Consider the following 12,145-nt stretch of genomic DNA (forward strand, 5'->3'; position numbering starts at 1 on the left):
ATAGGGTAAGAAGAACTTTAGAGAGGCCAGTGTGTTTAACAATAGGCAAGAAGATCAGCTATTACACTATTGCACTCATGTTCATAAGATAACATTATTCACAATAGCCTAAAGCTACCAGCAACCCAAGTGTCCATCAGTAGAGAATCCATACACAAAATATGGTATATACATATAATGGAATATTATTTGACTTTTAAAAGGAAGGAAGTTATGACACATAGTAAAACATGGATGGACCCAACGACATTGTTCTAAGTAAAATAAGCCTGTCACAAAAGACAAGGACTGTATGATTCCATTAATATGAGATACTTAACAGTGGTCAGATTCACAGATACAGAGGCTAGGAGGAGGGAGGAGTGGGAAGTTGTTTAGTGGCTACAGAATTAGATTTGCAAGACGAAAAGTTCTGAAGATTGATTGTACAACAATGTGAATGTTCTTAATATCTTTGAACTATACACTTAAAAATGGTTAAGATGATAAATTTTGTGTGTATTTACTGCAATTAAAAAGGAAGTTTAAAAAAGTTATTAAAACTTTGTCTAAGTGGCTTCATTTGTAAAATGAAGATAATCACAGATATCTCATGCATTTGATGTAAGAATGAACAGAATCATCCATGTAAAATGCCTCTACACGCCCTGGTTTGTAAATGCTGTTACATGTTGACTGTCCTTATTATCACAGTTGCTGTTCTTGCTGTGATTGTACCTATCAGCAATTCTCTAGGATGCTATCTCCTTATTCTGCTTTGTATTTTCAAAGCACCAACCCTCTGTGGAATTATTTTATCTTTTGTAGTGTTTGCTATTTGATTTGCTGTCTCCTTCATGAAAGCAAGAATTCTTGTTGAAATTTATCATCGTGGACCCTTATCCCAGAACATAGCTAGCATAGAATAGGTACCAATACATACCACATGAATAAATTAGCTCTATTATTGTTATTGTCATTATTATATGACATTCAGATATTTTTCTGTAGGCTGGTAGATTCCAAACTTGCCTGATGATAAAAATTATCTGGAATGATTCCCAGGTCCAACCCACCCTGCTGAATCAGAATCTCCAGGCAAATTCCCAGGAAGCCTTATTTTTAAACAAGGCCCCCAGGTGAATTATGTGCTGGGTTGTTATTCAAAATGTGGTTATGGCACCAGGTAGCTTGCTAAAATGCAGAATCTCAGGCCTCACTCGGAACAACTGAGATTTAACAGGCATCCTAGGGATTGCTAAGTACACAGAAGTTTAAGAAAGGACTGGAGATATAGGGTGCTTGCCCAGCACATGTGAGGCCCTGGAATTAGTTCCTAGCACTGGAACATAAAGAACTGGCCTAGAGTTATAGTCTCTTGGAATTTTCAAACCTGTCACCAAAATTACTTAGTAAAATTGGAGTAAGGCCTGAGAACAGGGCATCATTTTCCTTCTGATTATCTGAGTAACTCTGATGGTGAGCCAGAATCAGGAACCACAACGTGATTCCTATTCCCCAGATACAAACTAGCTTACCACAGACTTTAAAGAGAAAATGAGACCTTGCCTCTTAGAAAAATGTCATCCAGTCCTATGCTCAAAGTCAGGAGCATATGATAAACAAAATCTAGCCAATTAATTAAGTAAAAGTAACTACCTAATCAGCATAACCAGTTAAGGATTTAAAGTACAGGTGATAATGTTAATGAGCCTTGGTGACCTCTAAGGAGGTATCTTCCAGCAGTTAAAAATAAGAGTATCTGTCTGGGACTGTTCCCAAACGGCTTTTGGAACAATCAGAATACCAATGGAATTTTTGGGTTTTTTAAAAATGTCTGTATTCATTTATTTTTATGTGGTGCTGAAGATGGAACCCAATACCTCACAAGGGCAAGGTAAGCGCTCTACCACTGGGCCACTACCTCAGCCCACCAATGAAGTTGTATTGTCCTATTCTCAGATACTCAAAGATGAAATTTACAGCTGTCCCTTCACACCCTCCCTACTTAAAAATACATTTTTTTCATTATTCATGTATGGTGAGGTCAAAAGATCAAGAAACAACAGCCCTCAAAAATGCAGTTCTTTATACTCCCAGATCCCAAGTGGAAGGGTCAGCCCATACCATGAAGGAAGCACTGGACTCAGACCAGAGGCAGAGGGAAGGGAGGAAGTGAGGACAAGAGCCTTCCTGTGGCTCCTCTGGGAAGGAATGGGCAGGGCAGAGTGAGCGGGTTTAAGAACAACTGGTCTGAAGAGTCTCCGAGGCTCTCAGAGCTGTCCTTGCTGTCTAGCACCCAGCTGTGGGGATGAGGGCAGGTGAAAGGTGGTCTGGGGCGTGAAAGCCCACAATGCAGTTGACCAGGAGTGTGGGCTCTGGATTGGTTGGTTTGAGTAGGAAAAGGCAGACTGCACATGAGTTATGTTCTCCCTTTATGAATTGACTAGCTCTGGGTATGGCAGTCCCTCCAGGGTCAGCAATGGCCACATGACAAAGCATCAGAAAAACAGAAAATGAAAGACATGATTAATACAAGGCCCCTGCCCCACCACTCTTTGTCTGCCAGAATCAGAAACATTTGTTTTTCTGCCGGTCTGAGACTTTGTCCTGACTTCTATGTAGAAAATACATCTCCTTGTTAACATCCTCCCCTTCCTCGCTGGCATTCCATGTCCCACTGCCTCTATATTTAACATAATGACAAGTATGAAAACTGAGATATGATTCAACTGCGACATTTCAGATGCCGCTACTCCCTTGAGGATTGGCAGGGGTTACAATCAGGGTTCTGCTTTTGAAGTTTTCTCAATCAATTGTTTTTTCTCAACCTATTCCTATTAACCAGTGCTAATATAAATATTAACCTGAACATATTTCAGTTTCCACAATGCCCGTTCTCTAAAGGCAAGTTTGATATTACTTGGGATTCGGGCTTGCCGAACTGTTGAGTTTATGTCACTAACTTTGATGAACTCGCCCTGGGTAAAATGAAATTTAATCATAGTCCTTTCCTTTTTCCCCTCTGGTTGAGGAGTAAAGTGACAGTGAGTTAAAGTCACTCCAAAAGATGCTGGAAATACATCTTAGACACTCGGGAGAAGCCACAGGCAATGCCTCTTACACGCATCTCATGATTTATAGCATCAGATGTAAAAGTATTGCATAATAGAATTTGATCATCTCCTTTGTGATGATGTGCCATCATCATGGCACATCACATTCATTTTAAACCTTAGTTTTAAAGTTGAATTTCAAAGCCATCAATATTTCCTCTTTCATCTATGCAGCAAATTACTACTCTGGTAATAATCATCTAGATCTTCTACCTCAGTGTTCTCATCTTATCCCAGAAGGAATGTTTAGGAAATAAGTTCAGAATTAGACATTCCACCCATTGTTAGGTCTGAATTCAAAATTGTGCCAAGGAACTTTACTCTGATTATCCTTAAAGAATAATTTCATGATACAGACAATACTATGACATTTAAACGTGGAAACCAGCATCATTTAGGTCATTTGCTTTTCAACCCTTGATGATGTCTGATATAAAATATGAAGCTCAGGTTTGTATCATCAACTTGCCAAATATGTCTTGGGACTCTTTAACCCATTTTTACCAAGGTTAACATCACACTGGAAACTCACAGTTGAATAATGCATCTGCAAGGGCCAAAGCCAAATGAAAAAGGGCAGGAAAAAAAAATCCAAGACATGAATATTTACATACTCTTACAGTGAAAAGCATTTTCCCTAATAGCTATATGAAAAATAAGCATCTTCATCCATAAGAAAGGAATCTTAAGTGATCCCTGCCTATAAGGAAAAAGAATTTTATTTTATTTTTAAATTTTTTTTAATTTTACTCTCTCCTACTCAATTCTCTCTCTCCTTTCTCTTTCTAGCACTGAATAAGAAAAGTGATCCATAGTTGCTTTGCCTTTCTCTTCTGTTCAGTATTTAACCTCCTGGCTTCTTGACCAAATATCCATTTAATGATAACTATTCTCCTGTTCGACTTTTAAAAGATAGGAAATTCATAGAATTTACAGTCCATTTCACATGACTGGCACGTCAATGCAAGATAAAGCACATAATTAAGATTGGCACAGGAACACTCTAGTGCTACTCTCCCAGCCATCTGTTGTTTATGCCTGCCCAGAATCCATTCCTGCTTTTGGTAATACCACTCTGATTCTCTTTTGGCAAATCTCTGACAGTTGCATTTCTTAAGAGATGGAAAGTGTAATCCTGGTCTGGTCAACAAGATACCATTTGATTCTAGTGATTGGTTTAGGGGAAAGCATGTGACTCTGTCTAGACCAAGGAGAAGCAGGGCAGGGATTTTTAGAGCAACATTTGTGTTGTTTTCTTCTATTGAAGTTGGTGTATAAAATATAAATTTAGCAATCCTGGTGGACAGCTTGCTATTCTTCCCCCCCCCCCACATTTAAAAAATTGGAGCATTATAATTGTACATAATGATGGGATTTGTTGTTTCGTATTTGCTTATATGCACAATACAGCAGTCTAATTTGGCCAACATCACTCCTCGGCACTTCCCCACCTCTCCCTTCCTCTCTTCCCCTAGTCTCTTTCCTCTTTCTACTGATCTCCCTTTGATTTTCATGGGACACCTTCCCTGCCACACCTTTTTGTTGTTGTTGGTCTTCTTAGTTATACATGGGAGTAGAGTTTATTTTGACATATTTGTACAAACATGGAGTACGTCTTATTCTAATTAGAGTCCAGTCCTGTGGATGTACACCATGCTGAGATTCACTGTGGTGTGTTCATATGGGAAAGTTATGTTAGATTCTTTCCACTATCTTTCCTATCCTATCTCCCTCTCCCTTCCTTTCATTCTCCGATGTCTAATCCACTGAAATTCTATTCTTCTCCCCATCCCTTGTTGTGATTTAGCACACATATCAGAGACCATTCAACTTTCGGGTTTTGGGGATTGGCATGATAGTTTTCAGATCCATCCATTTACCAGCAAATGTTTTAAATCATTCTTTTTTATGGCTGAGTAATTAACTTCCACATATGAAAGAAAATATACAACCCTTGATGTTCTGCATTTGGATTATTTTGCTTAACATAATAGTCTCAAGTACTACCTGTTTTATGCAAATGACATAATTTTATTTTTCTTTATGGCTGAGTGAAACTCCATTGTGTATGTGTACATTTTCTTTATCCATTCATCCACTAATGGACATCTAGGTTGGTTCCATAATTTGGTTATAAACATAGTCATGCATGTATCACTACAGTAAAATGACTTTAATTCTTTAGGATAAATAGTGAATCATATGGTGGTTACATACCTAGTCTTTTGAGGAACCTCCATACTGATTTACCTAGTGGTGGTACTAATGTATAATCTCACCAACAGTGTAAAAGTATTTTTCTCCACATCCTCTCCAGCATTTAATATTGTTTGTATTCTTGATGATTGCCATTCTGACTGGTATGAGATAAAATTTCAATGTAGTTTTGCTTTGCATTTCTCTAATTTCTAATGATGTTGAACATTTTAAAAAATATATTTGTTGGCCATTTGTATTTCTTCTTTTGAGAAATGCTGTTTCATTTGCCCTTTTATTAATTGGTTTATTTGGGGGTTGGGGTAGGGTTATAAAGTTTATTGAGTTCTTTATATGTCAGAAGAGTAGCTAGCAAAGATTTTCTCCTATTCTGTAGATTCTCTATTCACATTCTTAATGGGTTTCCTTGCTGTGCAGAAGCTTTTTAACTTGATGCCATCCCATTTATTAAATTTTCACATTATTTGATGAGCCTAAGGTGTCCTATTGAGAAACTCATTGCCTGTGCCTCTATGCTGGAGTGTTGACCCCACATTTTCTTCTAGTAGTTACATAGTTTCTGGTCTAATTCCTAGGCCTTCAATCTATTTTGAATTTATTTTTGTGCAGGGTTGAGAGGGAAGGGTCTAGTTTCATTCTTCTTCAAATAGATAACTGGTTTTCCCAGCAACATTTGTTAGAAGGCTGTCTTTTCTCCAATGTATATTTTTGGGATCTTTGTCAATAAGATGACTGTAGATATGTAGGTTTGTCTCCATGTCTTCTATTCTGTACCATTGGTCTATGTGTCTGTTTTTAAGCCAGTACCGGGCAGTTTTTGTTTCTATAGCTCTGTAGTATAATATGAAGTCAGGTATTATGACACCTCTAGCATTGCTTTTTTTGACTAAGTGTTGCTTTGGCTATTCTGGGTCCTTTATTCTTCCAAATGAACTTTAGGACTGTGTTTTTTTTCCTACTTCTGTGAAGAATGTCATTGGTATTTTGATGGGGATTGCATTGAATCTGTGTATTGCTTTTGGTAGTATGTTCATTCTAACAATATTAATTCTGCCTTTACATGAACATGAGAGGTCTTCTATCTTATGAAGTCTTCTTTAATTTCTTCTAGTTTTCATTGTAGAGGTCTTTTACCTCCTTGGTTAGATTTGCTCCTGGGTATTTTATTTTATTTGAGGCTATTGTTAATGGGATTGAGTTCCTGATTTCTTTCTCAGCAGATTCATTGTTAGCATACAGGAAAACTATTAATTTTTGTGTGTTGGTTTTGTAAACTGCTACTTTGCCATATTTGTTTCTTAGCTCTAGCAGTCTTTTGGTGCAGCTTTTTGCATCTTCTAGGTATAGGACCATATCATCTGCAAATAGTGATAATTTGAATTTTTTCGATCTTTCTCCCTTTTATTTCTTTATCATCAACTGGTTGTTCTCAAAAGCCAGCCAGTATAAGAGGGCAAAAGGAGATAAAGATAAATTCCTGATGGCACCATTTTAACCATGAAGTGTGGTCTTGCCAAGAAGAGTCATCTGCAGCATTTTTCAGTTTTGTTATAGTCTCTCAATGTTGGTTTTGTCTGTCAAAGCCACTCATACTTTGGTTCTGGTACTTAATACTAAAAGTATTGGGCTAATATAAATATCATTCAGTGTTGATAAAGTTGCTGGGCAATAGGAATTCTGGTAGGACTCTTTATTGCTGTAAGATTTTTGAAAAATAAAATGTTCCTGAACTTTAAAAAAAGCCCATTAAAACTTTGCAACTAATATTTAAGAAAGCACACACATATAAAAATAAAAGTAGTTCAAGGACTAAATGTCCTTTCTACTTCTCAGTCATATGATCCAGTAAATCATTTGATGATTCCCTTTTTGAACTCCATTTTATGGACTTCTGTGGCCACCCAATTAACTGGATCTTCTCCTCCCAACCACTTCAAATATGTGTTTTGGATTTCATCCACAGGATCTTTTCTTTTGCTTAAATTTTAGTGCCTCAGGATAGTACCCTCGGATCTCCAATCTTCTCACCCCATGTGCTCCTGTTGATGCCTTAATTATTCACATACACTTGCTGGTTTTTCATTTCTCATCTTTCACTTGAAATCCAGATGAGTTTTTCCACAAGTCTATTTGCTACCTCCATCTGGAAGTCCTCAAATTCAACTTGTGCCAAAGGGCATGTGTTTTCATTACTTCCTAGTCTGCTACTCATCCTGCCTTCTCTTACTATGGGGACCAACTGTCCAAACTAAACACTTTGTCAACATCCCATCTCGTTTCTACAATTCACTGTTCTGCACCCTATGGATTGGCAACTCTTGTTAATTTACCTTCTAAATCTTTCTCAAAGCATCTCTTCATCTTTATTTCTCAGATGCTCTTTCATTAAGAATTCCAGCTTTTCACTATAGACTTTATGGAGGATCACCACGGCAGGTGCCTGGGGTCTGCAAAATTATGGACCCAGAACCCTGGTCCACCATGAGAAGTGCACAAATATGAGAAAACTGAATGGCAGACTTAATATAGAATATTGAAGGGAGTGGCCTATCATAAGTTTGCATATTAGCAAAAGGATCACTAGCAGCTGAGTACTAAAGCCTGAAGCATTGGGCTTTCATGAGGTTTTGAGAATGGAGTGCTGAAATGCAGGCTATAGACCTGGTGGCAACACCTCAGCCCAGGGGAGGCTATATCTCCTAGAGGATGGTCAGTTCCAGGGATCAGTAACCACCATTGATCTGATTCTGAAAACCTAAACAGCTTCAACATTTGGAAACATGCTCACCGGTGTATCAGGCTGTTCTCAACAGTCAAGAGATTATCTAGCAACTTTATCTAGGATAGTCCCATTTGGTGTCAGTACTCGACCTAACAGGAACTTCTAGACCTTTTAATAAATTTATGTGTACAACAACAACAAAGAGTTCCACTACTGTTAGCCAGGTGCAGTGGTGCACACCTATAATCCTATGGATTTGGGAGGCTGAGGCAGAAAGATCACAAGTTTGAGGATAATCTCAGCAATTTAGCAAGGCCCTCTGCAATTTAGTGAGACCCTACCTCAAAAAAGGGCGGGGGTGCTACAGTGGAGGTGTAGCTCAGTGGTAAAGCACCCCTAGGTTCAATTCTCAGTACCAAACAACAAAGAAAGAATTCTACCACTTTTAGATTAACAATTTACAAATATAGGTGTACAAAAAAGAACCACTTGGGCCCAGTGCAGTGTAGCACACCTATAATCCCAGCTGCTCAGAAGGCCGAGGCTGGAGGATCACAAGTTCAAAGCCAGTTTAATGAGGCCCTAAACAACTTAGCCAGGCCCTGTCTCAGAATAAAAAGGATGTGGGAAATGGCTCAGTAGTTTGGCGCCCTGGTACCAAAAAATAAAATCCCCCAAAGCTGGAAAGCTTACTAAGAATGATACCCCCAAGTACAATTCCTCAAGATGTTCTGATGGGCTTGGCCTGAGAAACATTATATGAATCATCACAACAGTAACTCTTCTGATCAGTTAATTGGCTCCCCTGCTTGAAAACGTTCAAAGGTTCACCCCTGTCTACAAGATACACTACAACTCCTTCACATGGGAAACCATGCTTTCAAACTGCAGCCAACTCCTCAAATTGTATTTCTCAATTCCTCAGACAAGCCATCTGTCTTAAGGAAATGTCTCTGGAGAATAGATCTTTCCTTCTACCACTAACTTAGATCAATCCCATAATACTTAATACTCTTTCATTTAGTTCCCATTAAAGGTGCTTCTAACTGTCAGGCTCAATGCTAAATTCTGATCTATGGATCCTATTTAGTTGGTCTTATTTAGTTCATCTTATAGCCATATGGAGCAAATGGCATTATTATTATAAATTTACCGTTTGAGGAATCTGAGGCTAAAGGAAATAACTTGTTTATGATCATGGAGTTATTAAGTCCTGAAGTGGGATTCTTAATCAGGCAACAAACTTGCTGCTACTTCTAAAATACAAATTCCTCAGGACCTGAAATTTCGGGTACCAAATGCTACAACCAAGTCTTATAGGACATGCTCAATTTGTGCAACTGATTTTCTGAATGAACCAATGCTAGAAGGCAGACAGGACAAGAAAGTAATCATGGTGTTTATTAGCTTTGACAAATGTAATTTCATTTCCAGGTATTTTGCTCTTAAGACTAAGTAAAGATCATATGTATTGTTTACTTAATTTTCCCCAAAGGTTTACAATTTGGAAAAGTGTAGTAGTTTCAAACCAGAATATTGACATGAATACTGTCAAGTAAAAACAATTCCTGTTGCTCTTACCTAATCACACCAACTTCTCTCCTGTCTACACACGAATCTGGTCTATTTCTATCATTTTGCCGGTTGAAAATTTTTGTATGAATGAATGATACAGCATGAAATCTTTTGCAACTTTTTTTCAGAATTCTTTCCATCAGACACGAGTGATTTATGGGATGGTTTTCCACTTCTCTCCCAGTCTGCAACTCACTTTTCATTGTCTTCAGATAGGCTTTAAAATAGAAAATGTTTTAAATTTTGATAAGGTCCAATTTATCAACTTTCCCTTTTATGGATCATGATCTTTATGTCAAGGCTAAAAAAATCTGTCTAGCTCTAGATCTTTAAGAATTTCTTCTCTATTTTTTCCTTCAACATTTTGTAATTTTATATTTTAAATCTAAGTCCATTTGGAGTTAATTTTTTTGGTGCAGTGTGTAACATTTAGTTGGAGGATCATTTTCAGGCCTACAGACATCTGACCGTCCCAGCCCCATTTGTTGAAAAGGCTATCCATCCTTCATTGAAATGCTTCTCCATGTTGGTCAAAAATGTGAATCTTCAATTGTCTCCATATAAGCTTAATTTTAGAAACCCCCATTTCAGGGTGATGAGAATATTTGGAAGTAAATAAAGGCGACACTGTGAATACACTAAAGGCTGTGGAACTGTGGATTTTAAGACAGTTAATTTTATGTTGAGAATCTCCTCTCAAGAAGAGAATGAAGAAGCTTCTCCTAGCTAAGCATCTGTTTAATGACTTATACAACTCAAATAAGTTTTTCAAAGATTGTGTGTAGAAGCCTCCCGGCACCTTCCAGTCTATTCATCATTCAGTATTTTCAGCTCCCTCCTTGCTAAAGTTAGGTAACGTCCTAATGTCTAACCTCCGGGTAAACATTTTTAACAGTGAGGCGACATGTGGGCAGTCAGAACAGCAGCAGTTCTTAGTAGACCTAATATTTCCTGGCAATCAATCCCCACATGTCCTTAGTCATTCTTTGACCATTATTTATGTTCGCACTTGTCTTCATCCCTCTGAAGTAAAGTGCCCTCAACAGAACACTCTATTATATCATGTGGTAATCACTCCCTTTCCCTCTGAGTACACAGCTCTGGAATAATATATTTTATCACTTTTCTGGCAAGGAGTTCACAGGCTTCTGCTAAATGAGAGCAACATAGTGAGTCAAGGGCAGAGAGTCTAAGACGTCTAGGACTTGCTGAATTTCCAGGCAGTCTGGTACGGAAACTTGCTCCCATGGATTCACAAGGAAGAGGGTCCACGTTTAGATATCTGGAAAATTTCGGATTAAAAGAAATCTTGGAGGTGGCATAGGTGAGACAAATATCTTTCTAAATCTAGGGGTTTATATTGCCACAGTATGACCTGGCTTTGAGAAATCAATCAGAATTTATATCACTGCATTTAGATAATCTTCAAGTGGTCAACCAAGGTCAAGCTGGAGAACCCCATACAGTCTATGTCTTTTGAATACTTCTTGTGAAGAGAAAATTAGTCTTTAAGTCATCTAACTTATGACACCTGGGCCATGGCCATCAAGCATTCTAAATTTAGTCCAGAAACCAGAGCAAACTGGAGACAAGTTTTAACACATCAAAGTGACCTCCAACCTGACATCGAATCACATGGCTAGGCATGGGAAGGGAGAGGATACCTTTGAATCCCTGTGGAATGAGCTCTTCCTGGCCGTGGTGCCCTGAACATAGGTTCAGGGTGAAAGAATGATGCAACCTGCTTTTAACCCTAACTTGCTGTGACCGTTCATTTATGCAAATAATTGTCATCTCTTCCTTCTAACCTCAATGTGTGACACCTCATCAGGTAAACACTCTGCCGTCCCCATTAGTGTGTTAACTATTTTTTTCCTTTCATGTTATTTCCCAGAACAGTTCCCCCTGTATTGTCCTTTGATGAATACTTGCACTCCAGGGAAATATTAACAAGTCTTCCAAGAAACACTTTCCATTTTCTCTTGAGCTCAAAGAATACTGCATACCACATCTCTCCTCCTCCACAATCAGGTTTGTTATTATGACATTAGGAGGTTGGGGAGTCCTGTAATAAACTTGCTTAACTTTGTGTTTCTCAAACCTAATTTTACACCCCCCCCCGCGACACACACAAATCTTGCATGGTGTGTGCCTGGGTGCCTGTGCGTCCCAGGAACATCTCTGGAACACAAGGGGCTGGAAGGCTATTTTAAAACAAACAGCCTACACTTGCTGATTCTATTTTCTCACTCTTATAGCTGTATTAAATTTGCCATCTCAGAGTCTACTAGCAATCTGCAAAAAGTAAAATCCAGTTATTGATTTTTGCTTCTTCCATTAATATTGTTTTTGACATTTCCAAAGCTAGTCCACACCTTCAACAGCTACAGATTCTTCAAGCTTCCCACTTGGAATTTGTAATTCCTTATCACTGCCATCAGCTATTTATCTCAATTTTCTTATACTCTCTATGTCCAGACCTCTTAGCCCGGCCTTCAGAGATGCACACCACCCAAACCCCATCTTATTTTCCATC

This window comes from Marmota monax, unplaced genomic scaffold (assembly GCF_021218885.2).
Source record: "Marmota monax isolate L192 unplaced genomic scaffold, Marmota_monax_Labrador192_F-V1.1 WCK01_AAM20220418_F8-fsc00044, whole genome shotgun sequence".
Taxonomy (NCBI): Eukaryota; Metazoa; Chordata; class Mammalia; order Rodentia; family Sciuridae; genus Marmota; species Marmota monax.